Here is a 15,627-nt window from a genome sequence, read left to right on the forward strand (position 1 = left end):
ACCCCCCTGGAGATGCGGGGGTTGAACCTGGGGTCCTCCCCTGGGAAACCCCCTCCGCCCTCCCTGCAGGGCAGGACAGGAAGAGCTGCGGGGGGGGGGGGAGGGAGGGAGGGAGGGAGGCGGCGACTCCCAGCGAGGAGCTTCGATCACTTTCTCTTTCCCTCTCCAGCTTCCCTCCCAAACTTGCGCCTCGAGTTCTGCCTGGCGACTGATGCCGCAATCTGCGCGCCGATTTCCGATTGGTAGAATATTTCCCCCTCGGCCAATCCCGGCTCCCGCTGCTGCTGGTTCCTCAGGCGGGGCAGAGAGCGGGTCTCAGGGCGGCGGAGGGAGGAGGAAAAGGAGCTTCGTTTTGGGGGGAGATGGGGGTCCTCCTCCTCCGATGGCTCCCCCTGATCCTGGGGGCGGCTGCCCACCTGCTGCTCCTGGACTGCGCATGTAAGGACTGTGCTCTGGGGCGGGGGGAGAAAATAATTTGCACTCAGCCCTTTGGGCAGGAGGGGCTTTGGGTGGGGCGAGGGGGGAGGCCGATGGGGCGGCTGCTGCTCCTTCCTTGGTGGGGACCGCTCTTACTCCTCTTGGGGGGCTGCTTCGGTGAGTCCCCCCGAGTGCCACAAGTCGGGATGGGCAGAATGTGGGTGGGCAATAGAGAGAGAAGGGAGGGGCTGCCCACCGCCTAATCCGGATCCAGTCCGCTTTCTAGTCTCTCCTTCCTCCTCCTGATATTCTCATCTGCAGGAGATACTACCCTCCCTGCTGTTCTGGAGACCTGCTCTCCCCCCCAAAAGCCAGTCTGGGATTCAGTGGGGAGATCCAGCCAGAGGGGACTCATCGTAGTCCAGAATTGTGGTCTCCCAGCGCCCCCCCACGAGATGCCCCAGGGGGAACCCCCAAAGGAGGACCTGACAGCCACAGCTCCCCTCTCCCCACTTAAGAATCCCGGCAAGTGGAGGGGGCAACCTGGTCGTTTTTTAAAAAAAGAAAAATCCTTGTAAATAAATAAATAAATATTTTTATAAGGAAGCTTTGGATTGGTGTTACTAAAGACATTTAACTCAGCAGAGGACAAACCCTCCCCCTGGGCTCATTAGCTTTTTTGCTTAGCCTATGAAAGATGCCTCAGGGACAAGTGATGGGGAGATGATGGTCCTTTGCTGACCGAGTGCAGCCCATATAATTATTGCTTACAATGGAATAAAATCTGATTCCCGCCTCTCGCTGATTAGCTGACTCAATATTGGGACGTTAGCCTGCATTGTTGTAAACTCGCTGCTATGATCCCAGTCGGAGAGGGTAGACAAAATTGTGATCATTTTGTTGAAACCTTGGCTTTTAAAAATCGTGTGCTGGTGGAACAAGTTGCAAGAAAATATAAATGCCTCAGGCTTCGTTGGGAATACTTTGAGATCTCTATCGATGAACTCACTGAAGCTTTTAGAATATTGGTTATTAGGTATTAGTTATTACTAATAGTGCCTGGCATGCTCTGGTCCATGGGGTCACGAAGAGTCGGACACGACTAAACGACTAAACAACAACAAGTTATTACAAACCAGGGTGGATAAATGTTAATGATTTTTTAAAATCAGATTTAAAAAAAATTAAGTCGGATTTCTTTTATTTAAATCGGATTTGGAAAAAAAAAATGCTTTTCCAGGAAAAATATTTCTAAATATAGTTTTCTACTTAAGTTACATTATAGTCCAAAGGCTATTCATAAGGAAATAAGGATTTGGTAAATAAATATATGAAGCTTTGCCCCCGCCCCCTCTCTGTGTCCTTCCTAGGCTGCTCCAGGCACTCCTTGCGCTACTTATGCACGGGGATGTCAGGGCCCAGTCAGGGGCTGCCCCCGTTCATTGCTGGGGGGTACGTGGACCACCAGCCCATTGTTAAGTATGACAGCGAAACCGAGAAGTCTGTGCCCCAAGTTTCCTGGATGTTGAAAGCAGAGAAGGACAATGCTCAGTACTGGGAAAAGAGCACCCAGGAATTCCTCAAGCTGGATATGAAATTTAGCCAGTACCTGCTGGACCTACAGGATCAATACAACCAGAGCAAAGGTGAGTGGCAGGCAGGAAGGGAGCTCAGTCTCCCTCTCTCTCTGCCAGGTTTGTCCCTTCCAGGGGCAGGAGATGGTGACTTGAGAGGGAGAATAATGATTCCTAAACAGGGATAAGCTGCTTTCTCCCTGCCAGTCAGGCTCCTTCCGGGGTCGTTTGCCCACCTTTGGTCCCCACCTGCACTCGGCTCTCACCTGTGGCTCCTAGAAGCTTTCAGCCTGTGACAGCAGCCACAATCCTGGGACTCAGGTGAGGGGAGCCGATGGGTCTCAAAACCTCGGTGAGTTAGGGACGTCCCCTGCATGCGGAGACAGGCTCTGGTGGGTTGAGCAGACGAGACTGAGAGTGGGCCCAACGGTCAAAAAGGCGTTTTTTGCACATGCCGTAGAGCAACATTTTTCAGCCGTGGGTCGGTCCACCGCCCCTCAGACCATGTGGGGGGCCGGACTATATTTTGAAAAAAAGAAAGAAAGAATTCCTATGCCCCACAAATAACCCAGAGATGCATTTGAAATAAAAGGATGCATTCTACTCATGTAAAAACACACTGATTCCTGGACCATCCGCAGGCTGGATTTAGCAGGCGATTGGGCCGCACCCGGCCCCCGGGCCTTAGGTTGCCTACCCCTGCCATAGAGGGAAGTGAGGGGCAGGTGGGGCTCATCCACCTGGGAAGGGACCCCATCTAGGAGGAGGAGAATCCTGATCCTAAACCTCCACTGCCTTGTGGGATAGCTGCAGGAGGAGAAAAGGCTACGGAGTAAACCATGCACACATCCACAGCATAGTCCCTAAGGCGTTGGATGGGGTCTTGCATGACTCCTACGGGCAACACCTTCAGCCAAGCTGGTGCCAAACATCCTGCTCTGCTTTCCTTTGGACCACATCAGTAAGGCTGAGGGGGATGTGTGCCTTGTTTAGTATTATGATTGTTGTTGTTGTTGTTAAGGGATGTAGGTGGCGCTGTGGTGAGCTCCCGTTGCTCTGTCCCAGCTCCTGCCAACCTAGCACTTCGAAAGCATGCCAGTGCGAGTAGATAAATAAGGACTGCTGCATTGGGAAGGTAAACGGCGTTTGCGTGAACTCTGGTTTCCGTCATTCTGACCACAAGACCTGGAAAGCTGTCTGTGAACAAACGCCAGGTCCCTCAGCCTGAAAGTGGAGATGAGCGCCACAACCCCATAGTCATCTTTGACTGGACTTAACCTTCCAGGGGTCCTTTGTTGCTCTTTAGTCGTTTAGTCGTGTCCGACTCTTCGTGACCCCATGGACCAGAGCACGCCAGGCACTCCTGTCTTCCACTGCCTCCCGCAGTTTGGTCATGCTGCTCATGCTGGTAGCTTCAAGAACACTGTCCAACCATCTCGCCCTCTGTCGTCCCCTTCTCCTTGTGCCCTCCATCTTTCCCAACATCAGGGTCTTTTCCAGGGAGTTTTCTCTTCTCGTGAGGTGGCCAAAGTATTGGAGCCTCAGCTTCAGGATCTGTCCTTCCACTGAGCACTCAGGGCTGATTTCCTTCAGAATGGATAGGTTTGATCTTCTTGCAGTCCATGGGACTCTCAAGAGTCTCCTCCAGCACCATAATTCAAAAGCATCAATTCTTCGGCCATCAGCCTTCCTTATGGCCAGGGGTCCTTTAACTTTACCTTACTGTTGTTGTTATTGTGGGGCTTGACATGGGATAGAAATCTTGCTCTGGTGTTGTTGCCCCCCCCCCCCAATTGACCTCTCGGGGGTCTATTTCAGGCTTCCACACTCTGCAGCTCATGTACGGCTGTGAGCTGAGCCCAGACGGGCGCAAAGAAGGGTATTACCAGTACGGCTACGACGGGAGGGACTTCCTCACTTTTGAGAAGGAGACCCTCACCTGGACGGCAGCTGACAGAGAGGCCCAAGTGATGAAGAGGAAGTAGGAGGCAGAGTTGGCCAAGAAGCAGTACCGGAAGGCCTACCTGGAGGAGGAATGCATTGAGTGGCTGCAGAGATACCTGGACTACGGGAATGAAACTCTGCTGAGGACAGGTGAGATGGGTGGGTGGGGAATGGGAGTGGGGAGGAGGGCTAATGCATCGAATGGTAGAATTATGGAGTTGTAGAGTTGGAAAGGACCCCCAGGGTCATCTAGTCTAACCCCCTGCAATGCAGGGATCTCAGCTCAAGCATCCAGGACAGAGGGCCATCCAACCTCTGCTTAGACTCCTCCAAGGAAGGAGAGTCCACCACCTCCCGAGGGAGACTCTTCCACTGTTGAACAGCTCTTGCTGTTGGAAGGGTATTCCTTTTTTTAAAATATTCGGTCATACCTTGGTTGCTGAATGCCTTGGAACTCATACGTTTTGGCTCCTAAATGATCAAAAACCAGAGTTGAGTGTTCCGATTTTTGAACAATTTTGGGAAACCGGATGTCTGGTGCAGCTTCTGCGACTTCTGATTGGCTGTAGGAAGCTCCGGCAGCCAATTGGAAGCCACACCTTCATTTATGAACAGTTCCAGGAGTCAAACAGACTCCCAGAACACATTTTGTTTGGGAACCAAGGTACTACTGTGTGTGTGTGTGTGTGTGTGTGTATATATATTATATATATATATAAATCTAAATTGACAGATCTAATAAGGAGAAAACCCAAAATTATGGTCATGAAACAGTGGGAGTGTCTAAATGATTACTTACAAAACCAGGGCTCTGCTACCAAAATCTGGCTGTGTTTAGAATAATCTTGTGAGTAACATAAAAAATATAATGTGAGATATTAAGGAGGCTTAAAGTCAAAATATGAAGAACAGAGGATATGGCGAATGGATTATTAAAAACGCGTGGGGCAAACAGTGGAAGTCTTTTAAAAATATTTTAATTAAGCTAGATATGGATAAGATGGAAATACATAATTGAACATAAATACAGATTTGAAATGGTTGTGTATAGTGAATACTTATCTACTTTTAAAATCTTCATTCTTTACTTTTTCTTCTTTTCTTTTTCTCTTATATTTCATCTTTCATTTTTTCTCTTTTTTGTGAACATCGCTTTATAGAGGTGTAAATAATTATATGCATGTGAAGAGGTAAAATATTTGTATTCTTTATATTTTCTAATTTTCCTTTGGTTACATGTATTTTCTTTATTTCTTTGTATATTTGTATATATATTTTTCTATTTTGTACTTAATAATATTTTTTAAAAATAAATAATATAATATAATATAAAATATAAATAATTAAACTTTTCTGTTTTACATTTTAGAATATTCATTTAAACAACCTTAAAATATCAGTGACTTCCCTCCTTCTCTTTTCATGGTTCATTTTGCATACCGTAAATCCCTGCATATTTTACATGAACTAAGCCATTCAGTATTCCAATATTACATCCATCAAAACTTATTTACACTGTTGAATTTATCTTTATGAAAGTTATTCCTGATGTTGAGTCTGAATCGCCTTTCTTGTTGGAGGGTCGTGTGGTGATTTCGCTACTTATTTCTCCAGCCACATCACATTTCAGACCAAAACTCTGTTTGGTGCAGGAAGGAAGTCTGGGAGTGGGTCACTTCAGGCTACAGTGTGTGGATGTTGATTTTTTTAAAAAATCAAAAAGAAGCCCAAATCTGCCTAGAAGGGGTGGCTGATAATTTTGGGTCAGAGGGACAGATTGACCCATGAGCAACTCAGGGAGCTGAAGCGGTCTTTGGACTGTGTGTCAAAACTATAAAAACATGGGTGTGGTTGGTAAAAATAAATGAGACATTTGAGGGGTTTCGGGTGTGTGGGTGTCATGGGCTGGCTGGATGCAGAGGACTGGTGGGAGGAACCAGCCAAGGAACCCTCAAGAGAAGAAGGCTCAGAGCTCAGGGAGTGGTGGTAGGACAATGATGAACGGTCAAAGGGAAAAGAGGGAGAAGACTGGGAAGTGTCAGAATGTGAAGAGGTAACAGGGCTTAGTGAGCTGGGAGAGTCTGTGACAGAGAGCAGTCCCGAATCAGAGGCAGAAGCAGAGGCTGGAGAGGAGGGAGGCCAGGAGACAGAAGCGAGGCAGGCTGCTGAAGAATCCAGGGAGTCTCACCCTCCTGCTGTGACCAGCTCCCCTCCTCCCTGGTCTCAAAGAACCAGGAGAGGCATGAAGAGGGCAGAGGAGAAGTTAGCTTCATGCAGGCGCAGTCTCAGATTGCTTGGGGAAAACCCTGAAGTGGGGGGGACTTAGACAATTGTGGGGAAGTGGGGACCTTCAGTCTCTGCAACAGCCACACAGGGGCTTCAGATTGCTTTGGGTATCACAGGCCCATAGCAGGGAGACCCATGGGGTTTGTCTGAATAATTTCTTTTAAAAATGGACAAAGGTTTCACTGTGGAACATCTATGGGAACAGGTATGGGGACATAATCCGTCTGAGCCATGGGTCAATTAAATCTATTGATGATATTCACTACAAAGACCTTAAGCATATTTGTGGAGGACAGGGAGTTGTAAGTCTGACGAAACACAAGGGAAGTTGATAATTTCTCTCTTCTGACCTTGTCATCTCTTGGGGATGTTGAAGGCATCAGTAATCGAATTTCAGGTCAGGATGGCACTGGATGACCACGTGAATTGCACCATCCATCCTGCCAGCTACTGGAGAGGTTCCTTTGTTTTTGGCAGAGCTCCCAGTGGGGAAGGTGACGCGTCAGGTCCTTCCAGACAGCCAGGAGTCCCTCATCTGCCAGGCCTATGGCTTCTACCCCAGAGAGATTGACACCACCTGGAGGATGGACGGGGAGGTCATGGAGCATGCCACTTTCCGCAGGGACGTCGCTCCCAATTCCAACGGGACCTACCACGCCTGGCTCAGCATTGACGTGGACCCCCAGGACAGGAACCGCTATTATTGCCACATAGAGCATGACAGCCTAACACAGGCTCTGGTCTTGGCCTGGGAGGAGCCTGGTGAGGAACGACAGGAGAGGGGCAGGAGGAGGAGTCAGAGAATCACAATAGAGTTGGAAAGGACCTCAAGGGTCATCGAATTCATCCCCCTGCAATGCAGGAATCTCAGCTAAAGCATCCATGACAGATGACCATCCAACCTCTTGGATGGCCTTCTTTGCTGGATTCTAGGAGGAGAACGTGCACCCAGAGTCGAACGAGGGACTCCAGTGCTATCATAGGCTAATACTCCATGTGACATCATCCATACTTTGGGGGTGCAAAGAAGGAGATGTGATTTAGGTTCAGGGAAGTGGGGAGGGTGTGGTGTTCAAAGAGCGGAGTTTGAAGTGTAATCATTGGAAGGAGAGGGACCCTCTCTGGGAGGTGAGAAATCTTACTGGTTTATAATTATGTGGTGTCCCATGAGGTTGCTGAATGCCACTCTTAATCATAGGTACTTCTGGTCTTCTCTGAAGCCATCTAATGGTGAGCGATGGGTTGCCTTAGAGGGGAGGGCATCCTAGAGAGCACTGCCATAGCACATTTCTTTGCGCATGGGAGCTCTCAGATTTGGTATGCAGAATCTCTTCTCCAAAAAAAAGATTGTGGGGTGTCTGGATGAGGCTTTGGGAGCTGCCACCAGTGTCTGAACAGAAATATAATTTGTTTCCTTTTAGCCAAGGGGGGCCATTCTTCCGCCACTCTGGAAAACGTTGTGTGGGGCGTTGTGGCTGCTGTGGTGGCAGTGGTTGTGGTGGCTGCTGTGATCTTTTTTGTCCGCAGTAAGTAAACACTGGATAGATTTGCTGGCTTTTGTCTGTCCCGACTGAGAATGTGCTGATGGCAAAGCCTTCCTGGCAGCTCCCTCACAAGTTTCCCCCACCCCATAAATGACCTGTGGAACACCAACCAGAAAGTACCCAAAGGTCAACCCTAACTGTTCTTCCCCACTGCCTCCTGCCCCCTATTCTGATATGTTTGGGAAGCAGGATTCATGTGGGTTACATAATGTAATAATGGTTCCAAAATGCTAAGGGGCTGGCAAGTACCTGTCACCTAGACCAACGATGGAGAATTTGTGGCCCTCCAGACTCCGATATGGACCACAATTCTCGTCAACCCTGACAGTTAGCCATGCTGGCTGCTGGGAACCAAAGTCCGCAACATTGGCAGGGTCACAAATATCCCTGATCCCTAGCCCAGATTTGCACAGGGATACTAAGCTGGAATCTACATACATATAAAAAAACCGCTGTGAAAATGCTTTTTAAAAACCGTTTTGAAAAAGGCATTGAATTTGGGATAGCTCACTGTCGCCATCTGGTGTCACGTTAATATAATGCACTTCACAACACATTTAAAATGTTTCATTTGCAGCTGTATAACTGAGTCCACAGTACAATTGTTGGTGATTGAGTCACTGTGTGTCCTGTAGATCTGTGATGGTAGCGATCTACAGCTGGGGTTTCCAACCCTTCTCGAACAGTGGGGACATTTTAAATGTCATGAAAGCGCTGTGGGCACCAGAAATAAAATGGCAGCCATGGGCAATGGACCATAACACATTTTCAACAATTCATATAACATTAAAAAGAGATACCTCACCAGCCAATGGAGACCGGGAACGGGAATTAAACTTGTATAGCACCTGTGAAGGTCTTTCTTGGAGTCTCGGAGGCAGTCGGAGCCCTTGGTCAAGAACGAGCTCCTTCTTGCTGTGCAGTGCAAAACAGCTGCTGGAGCAACAAGGGTTTGCCTGCTTCCACCCCAAATGATATTTTGTTGAAGTGGGGAGAGAGAAAGCAAGCAGCAGGGTTGGGCTTCCTGCTTGCCCAAGTGTCCCTTCCTGTTTGTTTGTTTGTTTGTTTGTTTGTTTGTTTGTTTGTTTGTTGCTTGTAGGCCATGAGTACCATCAAAGCCTTGCTTGCAGTCTCTTGTTGGGGCAAGTGATGGGGGGAAGAGGAAGCAGCAAAGTAGACTCCACTGGTTGCTTAGCCAGTTTCTGCCCACCGGCCACATGTAACTGGCAGCAGTGGAATGTCAAATTTCAGCAGCGCCCTGTGCAATGCCAAAATTTGGAATCCCCGCCTCTCACGCTCCATCCTCTCCCCGATCTGATTTTCTTATTCTGTTTCTGTAGAGAAAGTACGAATGAAAGCAGCCTATGAAAGAACGTCAAGTGAGTGACTCCTTTTTCCTTTGAAAAGCGTTTGTTTTTGTTGTTGCATGAATATATTGGTGACCGCAGGTGCCAGAGTGGGCAAGGGTTCAGTCATCAGGTCTTTGCCCTGGAATTTTATAGCATCCACTAAGTGCTAACTGCCTGTGATATAGTGTTCACAGTAGGGTTGGCATGTTGTTGAGCTTTTATTTGCACGATAGCCCAAAAGATTGTTGATCTTGCCCCCCAAAAAACAGAGGCAGAGTTGACAGAGACAGAGCCCAGACATTAGCTTAAAAGTGTAAAAATCCCCCCCTCCGGATGGGCATGTAGACCCCCCAAAAGAGGACATGTCTGGGATTTCCAATACGTATAGCAACCCTAGGTCAGAGGTCACAGGCGGTCAAAGACCCATCACTATTTCTGGAGCAGGGTCTCCGTCTCCAGCATCCCATAACCACCCAATGAGCATGAAAGGAGAGTGTGTGTTTTTAGCCACAGTCCGTTCCAAAGCTCAACATTTAGGAACAGTGAAAACCACAAGGCACTTCCGTTTCAGGAGAATGGTGTATGACAGGGCTAGCCCACCCAGAAGGCAAGGGGAGGCGACTGCCTCAGGTGGCAGGATTCAGCAGGGCAGCAGATCCCCATGTCAATCTTTCTCCCTATGCCCTGGGTATAAATCTTCCCTCACCCCTTCTTCCCTGGTGGGGAGTGGGAGGCCATTTTGGGGCCTGCCTCAGGTGTCAAAATGTATTGGGCTGGCCTTGGTGTGTGAGTTTTGCTACGTACAATGGGACTTCACAGAAAACACAACTTAAGGCAACACTGGAGCACTGCATAATCATTTGCACATGTACATGCGCAGATAATAGTACATCTGGGCAACACATGGAGAACTGCACTGATGGTTGCAAAGCATCCCAAATTATTATTCCTGTATGATTATAATTTTACTGTATAATCTTAGGAGGTTGTAGACTGAGACTTATGTTAACATTTGGACTTAATGGGGCATGGAGGGATATGTGTGTGTGTGGAAGCAGAGGGGAAAGGTGCAAGTGGAAATGAGAACTCCCTCCCTAAAACACAGGCAGTGATACGCATTCTCTTTATTTTCTCCTTTTTGCAGCAAGCAGCCAGGAGCCCGCCAGCTCCACCAGCTCCTCCGTCGGTAAGTGGGGAGTGGATGAGGATGGATGACCACCTTGAAAACAGGCCTCCGTGGGGAGGGGATCATTCTTTTGGTGATGGGGGGCTTCTACTTTCTAGGAATGATAAAACAATCTGGAGTCAGCCGCAAGTGAGAATAACTTCTGCACACACATGCGCAAAGAAAGCCCATCTCTGCTGCCGCCTGATTTTGTGGAGGATCTTGTTCCTCTGTTACTTTGAATTTGTTATTTATTATTCAATGTATATCTTGCCCTTCCTCCCAAGAAGCCCAGGGTCTGAACAACAAGAAGGCATTTATATTCCGGATCGAGCTGCTTAGTGTCCCTGTGTATTTCCCACCTTCCCTAAAGGGAGAGGCTTGGCTGAGTTGCTGGTGCCTCCTCTGGAAACCTTAAGTCTTTGCTCTGAGCATGTTTATTTTTAGCGTGGCTTCATAGGTCAAGGGATTGCAGCGGGTGGCCTCTGTGCCATCGAATGCCCCAATACTGACAGCTTCATCCTGCTTCTTCCTCTGGTTCCTCCTGCAGGGAACATTCAAGGCAGCACAGAAATAGAAATGAGGAATTTTCAACGAGGAGGGAGGCCACCTTCAGATGACTTCCCTTTATGAAATGTCTGCCTCCAAACCTGCCCATCCCAGCGGGGAGAGGCCTCCAGGCTGACTGGCTCCTCAGGGCTGCTTTGAGATGGGAACGTGGTTGGCATCCAGAACTATCTCCCCCTCTGCAGCGAAAACAACAGACTACACAAAAGAACACAGGAATTTGAGCTCCAAGGAGTCAAAAACCATTTCAGCCTCTCAAGACACTCCGTTAAGTGACCTTAGACTGGCCGTCCTGCCACCAAAGGAGCAGCAAAAGGAGACTGCGAGGAAAAGGGCCAAATTACTGTTGCCCAAGAGGTTTGGTGCTATCAGCTGCGGACTGAATTGGGCAAAAGGGGTTTTTGTTGCCCCGTGACAGGCATTGTTATTGATCATTTATTAAATTTGTATGTTGCCCTATACCTGCAGGCCTCAGGGCGGTTCACAGGATAAAATCACAACCCAATAACACCCCCAAACACATTTTAAAAGGTGTGCTGCTGAGAGGGGCTCCAGACGCAGGGAAGAAGCCATCCGGCCTCCTTGCCAACTGTTCCTAGGTGCCCTGGCCAGGCGGGACGTTGGTGCTGAACCCAGAGGAGGAGAGTGGGAACTCCTAGGGCAAATGGACGTGCCTCCAGTCCGCAGGCCAAAGAAGAGGCCCCTGCAGTGCAGACCTTGTTGGTCCTCTGCTTTCATTTCATACTGCTGAAGGCATTATCCAGTCGATGTGGGTGATGTACTATTGGGTGGGGACTGGAAGTGTGTTTCTTCTGCCCAGAGAGAGAGTCACAGGAGGAAGACAGGAAGTTCCCTTACACTGAGTCAGAGAGCCATTGGTCCATCTAGCTCTAGACTGCCTGCATTGACTGGCAGTGGCAGTCCAGGATTTCATAAAAGGTTCCCTCCTGGTCCTACCTGGAGATGCTGTGGATTGAACCTGGAGCCGTCTGCATGCAAGTTTCCAGCCCTGGTCTATGAATGGTTCTTCTGAATGGTTCTTCTCCACTCGTTTTATTCTCCACAACAACCCTGTGAGGTAGGTTAGGCTGAGAGACAATGACTGTCCCAACGTCACCCAGTGAGCTTCAAGGGCGAGGGGGCATTTGAACCCTGGTCTCCCAGCTCCTAGTCTAGCACACTGACCATTACATTACACACACCTGCTCCCAAATCCTTCCGTTTTCATGTCTCTTAAGGTGCCCCCTTCCTCCTCCTTCCCACTCCCCAGGAAAAAAGTTCTGCCACACCAAAATCAGATTCTCCCGACTGCAATTCAGTGTGGATCTTGGTGCTGCCCCAGACATTCCGCTGCTCACAGACACGTGGGGTGCCAGTGGCCCAGGAAAGAGTGTTATCTGTGGCAGCTCCTAAATGGTGGCATCTCTGCGCACAGAGGTGGGTCTGACACCTTCACTTTACAGCTGCTATTGTTTGCTAAAAACACACACCTTTGTCCTGCCCTTTGGCACCTGAGATATGTCCTTTTGAGATCCACACGACCACTGTGACTGGGATTTTTAAAAACGGATTTTACTGTTGAATTTTAGGGCCTGCTGGTGAAATGCAGGTAACGCTTGACTTTTCCTTGCATGTTGCATTTGTGTTGCTTATTTACAATTCCTGAAAAGTGTTTTTTTTTAAAAAAAGAATGAATGAATGGTTTTCAGTGTCAATAAATTCAGCGTTGGAATATCTCTTCCTCCTCCCCTTTGATTGAAATGTGTGAGTTGAGAAGGCATCAGGCGTCACATACATTTTGTGAAATCAACAGCATTTGATTTCTTGTGGAAAGTGCTCAGGCTCGGACTATGGCCAGCCCCCAGTGGATTCCCTGCAAGAAATGGTGAAATGGTGATGTATATTTCCCGGGTGAGTCAGGGGGACCATGGCATTGTAGCAGAAGGACCATCGCCAGATGGGGTCCAGCATTTGGATGGAGGGGGAATCTCAACATCCTTTTCATAATGCCCCTACCAGGTGCCACTGGGGACAGTCTGGTCTCACTGGGAGGTGGTTGAAGCTTCCTGGGGCTGTTGGAGTGTGAAGGCCTTCTAGGGCCCCTGGGGAGAGTGCTATTTTTCTAGAAAAAGGGGTGCTGGAACTCGCCATGAAGGCTGCCCTTATTCTCTTAGGATGGCAAAGGTGCCCACCTGAGAGGTGAAGGAACTGAGTTCTGGCTGGAAAAAGCCCTGGCCCGAGCCATGTTCTGTTTGCCCTGCTGCTTCCCCCAGAAAATCCACTCTTTACTGCTAAATCGGAGCAAACGTCAATCTGCAGCAGACCTGATTGATGTTTGCTCCGATTCAGCCATGAACAGCCGGTTTCTACAGCAGAAAGAGGTGGGAGAAGTGGAAGAGTGGATGAGACCTATTAAGTAGTGGGTTGACAAAGCAGACGACACAGAGATTCCTCCAAGTAGTTCTTTATAAGTAAGCTGGAACTGAACTGAACAGCTCAGCCGGCCTGCTTTTATAGGCAGCCGGCTGTCACATTGTAACAGCAACAGCCCAGGGTTTCCCGCCTAAATTAACTGACATGGACCTGAGTGAAAACTATATACACAATACCCCTGGAGGCCAGGGTGAGCACTTCAATACGTAACAAGCCCCAGTCACTCATTGTGAGGGGACAAAACCATCACCTGACAAACAGCCAAATCTGTATATTAATTCCTCTCAACCGGGCTGTGTTATGGTGGGAGCTGCTGTGGCCTTCCCTCCCTTGGCCAGCCTCACCCTGAACAAACCTCTCCCCTGAAGGGAGGAAAGTGGTGAGGGCAAGGCAGGTCCCCACCCTCCTGCCAAGAACGGAAGCCATTTTGTGAAGGCCAGGCTGCAGAGGAGAAGAGGAAACAAAATGGTGGTGTTTCGCTGGTGCGTCTCTTTCCTGGCTCAATGACATCATGCCATGCAGCCTGAAGATTATTAAAAGTCTCAGGCTGGATTTTTGCAAACTGACTAGTGGCCACCTCTCGCAGCCCAAAAAGTAGCTTGGGGCCTGCCTTAAAGAGTTGAAGCCCCACAACTCTGAGAAATGCCCCCTTTCCCCTCAAGTGACAAACCAAAAGCCACAACAGCCCTCCAGCATTGCCGCCTGGCGGGGAGATCGGTACCCAGAAACGCCTTTCAGAAGGACAGTGCTTGGTCTTTCCTGACTTTGGCACATGGTGATCAAGCGCAGAAACCACACCAGGCACTTTGCCCTCCCTCCAAGGAAGAAGTGGCTGGCTTGGCCTGAGCACACATCCTCTTTGGGCTCTGGGGAGGGTCTGCTCACAAGGCCTTGTGGTTGTGTGCAAGTATGTTGCGTGCATGTGGGGAGTTGCCGGTATCATTTTGCCACGGCTCTTACTGTCTTGCACACATTTTCAACAATTGCAAATCAGTGACATATGTGGGAACCTTGACCTTTTTTTTTGCAACCCGTGTCTTGAACCGGTCCCTTGAAGGGTTTCTTAGAAATCACCTGATTTCCATTTCAGCTGGGGAAGAAAACAGCCGGCAGGGGGCAGCGGAGGATAGAGAAAATGAGAAAGCGAGAAAAGACAAATGGGACTGTGGAGAAATGGGTGAGGGTGTCTTGTGGCAGAGAGAGAGCGTGAGGGCAGGAAACAAGCACAAACACACCCCAGTGTTAATGGAGGATGAGGACTTTCTCAGCAAAATCTGCCTCCATTCTTCAATTCCTGTGAGAAATGTCAGCCAAGCAGCCTGAGATGCAGTCACTTGAGATTCCTTTGCTAGCTTGGCATGCAAACGAAATTTAGATTACTGTAACTCGCCAAAGAATGTTTACTGCACCCTCAGCTATTCTTCTTAGAAGTAAAAAGGAAAACAAAACATATAAAAGGGAGTCCGAACCATTCTGGCCTTGTTCTGGGAACTGCCCTGGGACTTTCCAACCTGATTCAGAGGTTGCTGACGGAGGCAGAAGGGGCAAAGTCTCCTGGGAAACAATCCAGTTTGGAACGGAGAACCACACTAAGGACTTTTTTATGCTATAATCTATTTGCTAGCCTTTAAGGGGCAAGAAGACTCATTGCTGTTTCCACACAATATCAAGGGGGGGGGGGGAAATAATGTCTAAAGTCCTGTAAAATTTTTAAAAAGTCTGTGAAGAACAAACATTTTTCTCCTGGCCGTCAGTTGTTGTCGCCCCCTGCACCTCCACAAAGAGGGGAAAGGAGAGGGAGAAAACCCTCCACAGAGGAGACCAGGGGAGGAGAAGGCACCTCAAGCCACCGAGGACTTTCTAAAACAAGACTAGTGCTTTGGATTGAACTCAGAACCAGACAAACAGGCAGAGGGTCTTTTGGCCCTGGTGAGATTTGGTCTAAATGAGCTGTGACAGTGAAAATCCTGTCAGGTTTATCTTGTAGCAGCTGAAGCATTCCTACTGTATTGGGGAAAACAACATATATTACAATAATCCTGTCAGGAGGTGAGCAGAATATGAATCCTTGTGGGCAGACTATCCCTGTCCAGGAAAACCTGCAGTTGGTGAACTAGATGGAGCAGGTAGAAAGTGAAGCCTAAGACGTCCCTGAGGTGACTGAGCCCATTGAGTCCCAAAAGTGGGTCCAGGAGAGCCCCCCTCAAAACAGCCAGCCTCCTTCTTCACAGGAGCTTATCTTGCAACCCCGAATTGTCGCTGTGAATAATGGCCAAGAAGAGAAGGACTCTGAGAGAGTCACTTTAACAGGGGAAACCAGAAGAGCCTGGCTGGATCCGGCCAAAGGC

At 48.7% G+C, this 15,627-nt stretch overlaps 1 pseudogene across 1 annotated transcript; it reads left to right on the top strand.

Moving 5' to 3' along the window:
- The first annotated feature begins 502 nt into the window (after window positions 1–502).
- LOC308469071 (major histocompatibility complex class I-related gene protein-like) lies at window positions 503–12,582 on the top strand (annotated as a pseudogene). Its single transcript, XR_013991612.1, has 8 exons — window positions 503–594; window positions 1,788–2,063; window positions 3,810–4,085; window positions 6,699–6,983; window positions 7,643–7,747; window positions 9,106–9,144; window positions 10,259–10,300; window positions 10,830–12,582. The product of XR_013991612.1 is annotated as a major histocompatibility complex class I-related gene protein-like (transcript).
- Window positions 12,583–15,627: the final 3,045 nt, after the last annotated feature.

The sequence above is a fragment of the Podarcis pityusensis genome (assembly GCF_964106645.2).
Source record: "Podarcis pityusensis genome assembly, contig: HAP1_SCAFFOLD_166, whole genome shotgun sequence".
Lineage (NCBI taxonomy): Eukaryota > Metazoa > Chordata > Lepidosauria > Squamata > Lacertidae > Podarcis > Podarcis pityusensis.